Source organism: Psammomys obesus, unplaced genomic scaffold (assembly GCF_907164565.1).
Source record: "Psammomys obesus unplaced genomic scaffold, mPsaObe1.curated_primary_1811, whole genome shotgun sequence".
In the NCBI taxonomy this organism is placed as follows: domain Eukaryota; kingdom Metazoa; phylum Chordata; class Mammalia; order Rodentia; family Muridae; genus Psammomys; species Psammomys obesus.
This window is the reverse complement of record NW_026596234.1, coordinates 10,663,957-10,672,608: the sequence shown is the minus strand read 5'-3', so window position 1 is coordinate 10,672,608 and position 8,652 is coordinate 10,663,957. Positions and strand designations below refer to the sequence as shown.

At 48.3% G+C, this 8,652-nt stretch overlaps 1 long non-coding RNA gene across 2 annotated transcripts in view; it reads right to left on the bottom strand.

The window, feature by feature from the left end:
• Positions 1 to 409: 409 nt before the first annotated feature.
• Positions 410 to 8,652, bottom strand: part of LOC129668156 (uncharacterized) — a 16,890-nt gene continuing 8,647 nt past the window's right edge. For both annotated transcript variants that reach the window (XR_008718875.1, XR_008718874.1), the window contains exons 2-4: positions 3,714 to 3,808; positions 2,277 to 2,443; positions 410 to 1,014 (exon numbers count right to left, since the gene is read on the bottom strand). This is a non-coding gene — a long non-coding RNA (uncharacterized LOC129668156). The remainder of the gene's footprint in view (positions 1,015 to 2,276; positions 2,444 to 3,713; positions 3,809 to 8,652) is intronic.

Sequence of the window (8,652 nt, the reverse complement as noted above, 5' to 3'; positions counted from 1 at the left end):
GGTGGCACCCACCTGGGGTCCCAGCACTCCTGAGGCAGACTTGGGGGTGAGCAGTGGGGGGGGGGGGGACTGCAGAAACTTTGGGTCTAACCTGGGCTACACAGTGAGACCTGTCTCCAAACAAAACGAGGCAAGCACACATTGGTGGGTAGCTAGATGTTAAAGACACTTCAGGGGCAGGAGAAACCTTGCCCACTGCTGGTTGCTCCAGCAGCTGCCACTGCTGTGTCCGCTGCCACCTCTGCTCAGGGCTGGAACGCAGAAGACATTTTCAACTTTTTATTTTATTTATTTATTTTTTTTTGAGACAAGGTCTCACCGTGTAGCTCTGGTTGTTCTGGGACTCCCTATATGTAGACCAAACTAGCCTCAAACATACAGAGACCTACCTGCCTCTTTTTTTTTTTTTTTTTTTTTTCAGAGTGCTGGAATTCAAGGTGCGCCCCGTCATGCCTGTCCTTTAATTTTTTTTAGTTTTTATTTAGCATGTATGTGTTGTACTGGGGACTGAACCCAAGGCTTCGCATATTCCAGACAAGACCTAGGTCTGCTTCTTAATCTGGCTCTCTCCACGAAGCTCTGGCTGGCCTCGAGCTCACTGAATAAAGCAGGGTAGCCTCAAGCTCACAGAGATCCATCTACCCCTGCCTTCCAAACGTTGGGATCATAGGCTAAAAAGTATTCTAAAATTCACCTTCCTTCCTTCCTTCCTTCCTTCCTTCCTTCCTTCCTTCCTTCCTTTCTTTCTTTCTTTCTTTCTTTCTTTCTTTCTTTCTTTCTTGTTTTCGTTGGCATCAGTATGTCACCAGTGTAAGGACACAGGTTTCGTCTTTTTTTTAATTGTCATCACTAGGCCCACAGGTCCTTGAGCAGCCCAGCTAAGTGTTCAATACATATTTGTTGAATGAACACCGTTCTGTACTCAGCAGGTTTGTTGGAGCTGAACAGTGCCACGACAGGCACTTTCCGGGGTCGGGAGTTCAAGAGAATTCTCAGTTACATATGAGTCTCTGTCTGAAAAACAAAACAAAACAAAAACTCCACACCAAACCAAACTGAAAGGACATTAGACAAAGCAGAAGTCAGTGAGTCAGGACCCTATCCACTCCCAAACACAAATATGGGATAGGACGGAGGAGGGGACCCAAATGACCCACCCAGCACTTAACAGGTTCTTCAGAGAGCAAGAACTTGAGCAAACAAGGGCGACTTCATGTCCAGGCAAGAGCTACCCAGGCAATACAGTCCCCAAACACAAGGCCAAAGGCGTGCAGGCCACTTGCTGTAGGGAGGAAGGGTTGGCTCAGCTCCCGCCCACACATGGAATCAGCCTACCTTTCCGATTATGAAGTAACATTAGCTCCTTATTATACTAGATACTCTTTTGAATTTTAATTTTTATTTATGTGTATGCTTGTGTGTCTGTGGGTGCTGTGTGCAGGTGCCTTAGGAGGCCAGAAGAGGGCGCCAGATCCCTTGGAGCTGGAGTCAGTGGTGGTTATGATTTGAGGTGCTGGGAACCAAAACAGGGTCCTCTGCAAGAGCAGGAAATGCTCTCAACTACCGAGCCATCTCTACAGCTCCTAAAGCTGTTTTCCTTTTTCATTTCTGTTTTGTTTTTTTTTTTTAGATTTATTTATTTTATTATGTGTACAATGTCCTGCCTGCATGTACACATGAACCAGAAGAGGGCACTAGATCTCATTATAGATAGTTGTGAGCCACTATGTGGTTGCTGGGAATTGAACTCAGGAACTTGGGAAGGGCAAGCAGTGTTCTTAACAACTCTGAGCCATCTCTCCAGCCCCTAAAGCTATTTTCAAAGCAGACATATTGGTACACACTCGTAATCCCAGCTCCAGAGAGGCAGAAACAGGACCATCTCTGTGAGTTTGAGGCCAGCCTGAACTGCATATTGAGAGCCTGTTTTAAAAAATACCAACATCAAAAACCAGGGCCTGGACTATGACTGTTGGTAGAGTGTTTGCCTGGCATACATGAAGCCTTGGGTTAGGCACCCAGAACTGCATAAAGCCAGGCTCAGTGGCAGACGTCTGCGATCCCAACACTTGAGAAGTGGAGAGGTAGAAGCAAGAGAGGATTCCAGGTCATCCTTGCTACCCACGAAATTCCAAGCCAGCCTGAGCTGCCTGAGACCCCGACTTAAGACTCGTCAACAGCAAAGAAACCAATTAACAATTTTAAACCACACGGAAAACGTTAGAAAGTGAAAAGACATGAGTTCGAAGCATTTTTTTTTTTTCTTTTCAAATTACCTCGGATAGCGTGTTCACTGCTTGAATCAGATTTAAGTTGGAAGGTGAGTCTGTGCTTTCCTTACACACTGTTGCTTGGCGTGTCCAGAGTCCCACACTTCGCATGCTCACGGCTCTCTGTGCACTGCTGATCCACTTGCAAGTCACATAGTCCTATGTCCTGTGTGCTATGACCAACAATGGGGAAACCAAGGCACAAAGCAGTTGAGTGAGTTGCACACTCACAGTTGAAGGTGACCTTGCAGGGATTCCGGTGTGGGCATTCTGCTCTGGGTTGTTTCCTCCCCACGGCCCACCCCGGTGCCACGCTCTTTTCCTGTTCCTATCTGCGGGCAGGAGGCGGCACTGATGCCCCTTTTGGTGGGAATTGGGTTTTCCACTCTTTTCCTGGCAGGAAATAGAGAGAAACTTCCCCTCTGGGTCTTTTCGGACTTTAGAACGCTATGGTTAAATGTCTCCACGCCTGTCTGCTGACCAGGAGGGTGCTTTGTCCACCTTGACTGGTCAGCCCACCACAGATGCAGGTTGGGGTTGGGGGTGGTGTAACAGGCGTGGCTCTGGGTATCTCGTGAGCTCTCTCACTCCAAAAATAATATTCTGAGCTACAAATGGGGGGCACAAATGAGGGCACAAAGGGTGGTGGTTCTGTGATCCAACCCTGGACACCTGGTTCTGGCCTCCCGCTCTGATAGACAGCTCTGTGCTTCCCTTGGCTGGTAGCTCTGAGGTCCTCTGAGCAAGACTAAGACTAAGGTCCCTTCTGTCTCTCCGTCTTGTTTTTGTTTTCTGAGACAAGGCTTGTCTGGGTAGCCATGGCTGTCCTGGAACTCCCTCTGAAGACCAGGCTGGTCTCAAACTCAGGAATCTGCCTGCCTCTGCCTTCTGAGTGCTGGGATTAAAGGTGTGCACAGCCACCACTCCAGCTCTCTTTCTGTCTTCACCGCCTCATGAAGCCCAAGCTGGAGACAAACTCACTATGTAGCTGAGTGTGACCTTGAACCTCTGATTCTCCTGCCTCTGCTTCCAGACGCTGGGATTACAGGCATAGACCATCACAACCAGTTTATGGGGTGCTGAGGGTCGAACCTAGGGCTTCTTCATGCATGCTAGGAAACCCTTTACTGACTGAACCGCATACAGTCCTGGCCTCCTGCTTTCTGTTTATTGAGACAGGGTCTCAGGCAGCCCAGCTTGGCTTTGATCCTGACACTATCGCTTTCACTTCCCAGGGGCAGGGACTACGTGTGTGTTCACAGCTGTTTACGTGGGGGGGGGGAAGTCCCCCATGTTGAAGACAGGGCATTCCTGAGCAAGCCACCTCCCCAGTCCCTACACCCCCTCCTTAAACAGCCACTGCTCAGACCCCAGTTCTGCAGTCCTTGGTTGTTGAGGGCTGGGCCTTCGGAGCTCAGGACACCAGAGGCAGAAGCATCACACCTGTCTCTCTCAGATGGCTGCTGGAGTCAGTTCTTATGGCTTCGGGGACTGAGAGCCCAGTTTCCTTATTTGGAGACACAAGGAGGCAATCCTCTCTGTAGTCAGGAAAAAAAAAAAAAAGCGCTGAACTGGGCAGCCTGGAGGACAGTACCTGAAGCCTTGGGCAGGGTCGGGGTGCCTACCGGGGTACACACTAAAGCGCTGTGAGCAAGAGTTCTCAGAACCCATGTTCATCTTACACTGGCCCTTCCGAGAAGCTGAACAGGACTTCAGTGGTTGTAGGGGGGTTTGGAATGTTGCAATTCAATCACCTTTTGCCTTAAAAGCCATCTGTTGAATCTGTGTGTGAGCTGACATCTGGCTATTAGGCTATTAGGTAAATCTTTTTTCCCCTTCCCCCCAGACAGGGTTTCTCTGTGTAGCCTTGGCTGTGCTGGACTCACTTTGTAGACCAGCCTCGCCTCAAACTCAGTGATCTGCCTGCCTCTGCCTCCCGAGTGCTGGGATTAAAGGCCAGCTCCTTGGGTAAATGTTTAAAATGCACAGACCTTGTGTGCGCCCCAACTGAAAGGTTGAGTGTCACCAGACAGCACCTGAGGCCGGCAGCAGAGATTTACCTGACTAACTCATGTTACCACCAGTGTACTTTAAAACTGTCTTGATTTATGACTTTCTTCTTTCTGCTACTATAACAACTTCCTAAAACTGCTTCCACATTGGAACATGGAATGTGAGGTGATTTAAATATGTTCCCTGGCCACAGTCCCTGGTATTTGGCTCCAGAATGCATTCTGGCTGCCTTGGAGGAGAGAGCTGTTTTGCATGGACCATGCTCTTTTGTGGAGGAGGAAGAAAGAAGGGAGGGGGCTTTGTGACTCAAAGGGTAGGGAGTGAGGACAGTGCCAGTGAGAAATGTCAACGCAGGGCCCTTGCTTCCTGTGACTAAGCGGGCATGGCAGGCTGGTGCCTTTTTAGTTTGGGAAGAGGATGGGCAGTTAATGAGCATGTCAGGCATGGGTAAGGGCTTTGCTTTCCTCCTCTGTCTGTCCCCAGCACGAAACACTGCAGTCTAGGGGGCCTTTTAAAATTGGGTAGGGCCTGGAGAGATGGTTCAGTCATTAAGAGTACTGTCTGTTCTTCCAGAGGACCCGGGTTCAATTTCCAGGAACCACATGGCAGCTCACAACTGTCTGTAACTCCAGTTCCAAGGGATCTGACACCTTCCCACTGATGCACATAAAATAAATAAAATAAAATAAAATAAAATATTAAAAAATTAATTGGGTAATTGTTTGTATTTTACTCCAGGTCAGATGTAGCCCAGGCTAGCCTCAACTCTCTGCCTTGAGCACCTGATCCTACTGCCTCCACTCTACAAAGAGGCATGGCCCCCACTCCAGGCTCCTTCCTCCTTCTTCAAATTCAAACACTTTGCTGGAAGTAAGAGCAGCACACTGCTTCTGGAAAGGACCTGGGTTTGGGTCCCAGCACCCATACTGCAGCTCACAACTGCCTGTAAGTCCATTTCCAGGGGATCTGACATCCTCTTCTGGATTCCGTGAGCACTAGGCACACACACAGTGCACAGACACGGTGCAGGCAAAACACTCACACACATGCAAACAAACAAATAAACATTTAAGGAAAAATAACATGTTTTTCACAGCTCAAACCACGCATTATGTGCCTCACTCATACCAGTTCTACCTATTTTTAATTTCCGTTTTAAGGTTTTTAAATATCCTTCCCCTGGTTGTAGTTGTGTGTGGGTTTTTTTTTTGTTTTTTTTTTTTTTTAATTGAGGTATACAACCCAGGAGGCCACTGAGCAATCAACTTTTCCAAAACCCAGTGGAAACTAGAAATCCCTGCTTCCAATACAGCCAGTTGGAGCTCATCAGTTTTGTATTGGGATCCTTTGTTTTGGAATAGTGCACAGTAGCTCACGCTTGTAATCCCAGCACTTGGGAGGGAGAGGCAGAAAGATAAAGTGTTCAAGGTCCCCCTCACAGCATGAGTTCTAGGCCAGCAGGGGTGCAGGGGAGACTCTGTCCCTAGTAAATAATAATATATAGTAATGTTGATGATATTAATAATAGTAATAATATTAAAGAACTGGCTTGGCCATTAAAGGCACTGGATACTCCTCCAGAGGACCCAGGTTCAAGTCTTGGCACCCACACTGGGTTGCTCACAATTGTCTGTAGCTCTGGTTCCAGGGGACCTGCTGTTCTCTTTTGGCCTCCACAGGCACCAAGCATGCCTGTGATATATAGACACACATGCAGACAAAACAGCCGTACACATAAAGCTGAAAGCTAAAAGCCTAAAACTAAAACTAAAAAACCTTGTGTTGTCAGGCGTGGTGGTGCAAGCCCCCCCTTCTAGCACTTGGGAAGCAGAGATGGGTGGGTCTCGACGAGTCTGAGGCCAGTTAGGGCTACATAGTCAGAGCCTGTCTTCAAGAAAACAAAAACAAAAGACAAAACAAAACCAAAAAGGGCCCAAAGATGCCGAGTGCTGTAACCGGAGGACTGATAAAACTAGTAGGCCAGCCTGACCTACGTGTAAGCACTGTGCCAGAGAGAGGGCAGACTAGCATGGGTCGATAGTCGAGCTCCCTTACTTAAAACGTCACGGTTTTTCTCCTCCTTGCTTCCTCCCAGGTCCCCCACGTTTTCTTTCTCACAGGAAGAGATGCCCAAGTCTTCACTGTTTGCCTTCAGTTAGCTCCGCTCTGGGCGCGGTGGGCTCTGGTGGCCTTCACACCTGTTCCAGCCCACACAGTCCCCCTCCCCAGGGCGTCATGTGGTCACTCTGGAGAGACCAATATTTACTGCTGACTTTTATGGTGGCTCTGTAAACGGCCACTTCAGGGGAGCCCCAGCGTGAGCCTCTGGGCATGCACAGTTCTGCACAGTTCTTCGAGGTCCATAGTTAATTATTGTCGGAACCCCCTCCACCTCCCTGGCTTGTTTTTCAGCGTTCCGTGCCAGCTCAACTCCAAACTCTGCCAATAATCCGAAAGCCCTTTAGCTGATTCCCAAGGAATCACCCCAGCCACCTTCTGGAGGAAATCGCTCACTCTCTGGGGTGCTCGGATCTGCTCCCCTCTGGACTGATTTCCCCGACTGGTGCCTGACCACCATCCTGGGATCTCCCTGCACCATCAGCTAGGGATCTGCTGGCTTTTCTCAAACTCTGCTGGGGGTCCCTTTCCTTGGTCACATGTCACGCTTTTCCTTGCTTGACTCACCCCCTCTACCACCCTGAGAAAGGATGTGGGTGAAGTAGACATTCTGAGACTTTCAGATCTGACAAGGGTTTTAAATCACACCTATTTTATCTACAGATGGGGCTGATGAGTCACGGCACACATGTGGAGGGCAGAGGACAGGATGAGAGAGTTGTCTCCATTTGTCTTTACATGGGTCCAGAGTCCCACTCAGGCCTCCAGGCTTGTGAGTCATGTCCAGTCTGCTTCTGACTTCTGAGTGCTGAGCTTCCAGGATTACTCCATTACACCTGGCTTGTTGGTCCGATGTGGGAGCCTGTATTCCCTGTCTCCTCTAGAAGGCTACAGGGTTTTAGTTCATAGTGACGCATCTTAGCTGGATCCCAAAGCCAGATTCTCAAATAGACTAATCTTCTCATTTTCCACTTTGTCACCATCGGTCTCCATCCTTTACTCCCAGAGCTCCCTGGTGCATTGTGAAGCCTTTCAGAATTTTGAGGATTTACAAGTCCTTTTTGTTTTTATTTGATTTTTTTTTTCTTTTCTGAGATAAAGTTTGTTTGTGTAGCCCCAGCTGTCCTAGAGATAGCTCTGTAGCCCAGGCTGGCCTTGAACTCATGGAGATCCTGCCTTTGCCGGGCTTAAAGGCCTGCGGCAGATTTGCAGGTTTTCAAGAGTCACTGGGGACATTTATGAGCCCGGCATCCCCGAACCTCTGGGGGCTGGAACTGGCCGAAACTGGGAAAATAGATCCTCCCTGGCTCTCCATGAGGAACGCAGCCCTGCCTGCCCCCTCCTGCTGAACCCCATGAAGCTGCTCTGCGAGGGAGCCAGGAGCTAACTAATAATGCACCTGATCCCTTCACACCGCATCTTTCACCGGTTTACTGCTGTTTGTTTGAGACGGGGTTCCCTTCTGTAAGTACCCTGCCCTGGAAGTCACTCTGTAGTCCAGGCTGGGGATTATAGCATGAGCTGCTCCATCTGGCTTGGGCCTGTTTTTGCGTTTGAGATTTATTTAATGTTTTGCCAGTGTGTGTCTGAGCTACATGTGCACAGTGACCTCAGAGGCTGGGAAAGCCTGCATTCAAGGCTATCAAGACACTGTCCCAATAAAACAACAACAATAGAAACAAGACAAAAATAAGTGGGGTTGGGGTGACAACATGAAATATACAGTTCTCACCTCAAAAGGTCAAAGAGATAGTTTATTCTAGGGCCAAATATGAGTGACTGTGACCCAGGTTCAGGAATTCAGGTGTTCCCAAATTCCACATGCCAACCTGGTAACACTGAGTGATTTTTTTTAGACTTAAAAAGGTTGTGTGTGTGTGTGTGTTTTGTGGTGCTCTTGGAGGCCAGAGGACAGTGACAGACCTCTTGGAGTTTCAAATAACTGAAAGCTACGATGTGGGTGCTGGAAACTGAACCCAGTAGCTCTGGCTGTCCTGGAACTCACTCTGTGGATCAGGCTAGCCTCAATCTCAGAGTTCCGCCTGCCTCTACCTCCCGAGTGTTGGGGTTACAGGTGGGTGTCACCACTGCTAAGCTTGAAGCAAGTACTTTTAAGCACTTGGCCATCTCTCCAACCCATACTTTATTCTAACATATATATATATATATATATTACTATTTATATCCTACATATACATATAAATTAGATAGATAGATAGATAGATAGATAGATAGATAGATAGATAGATAG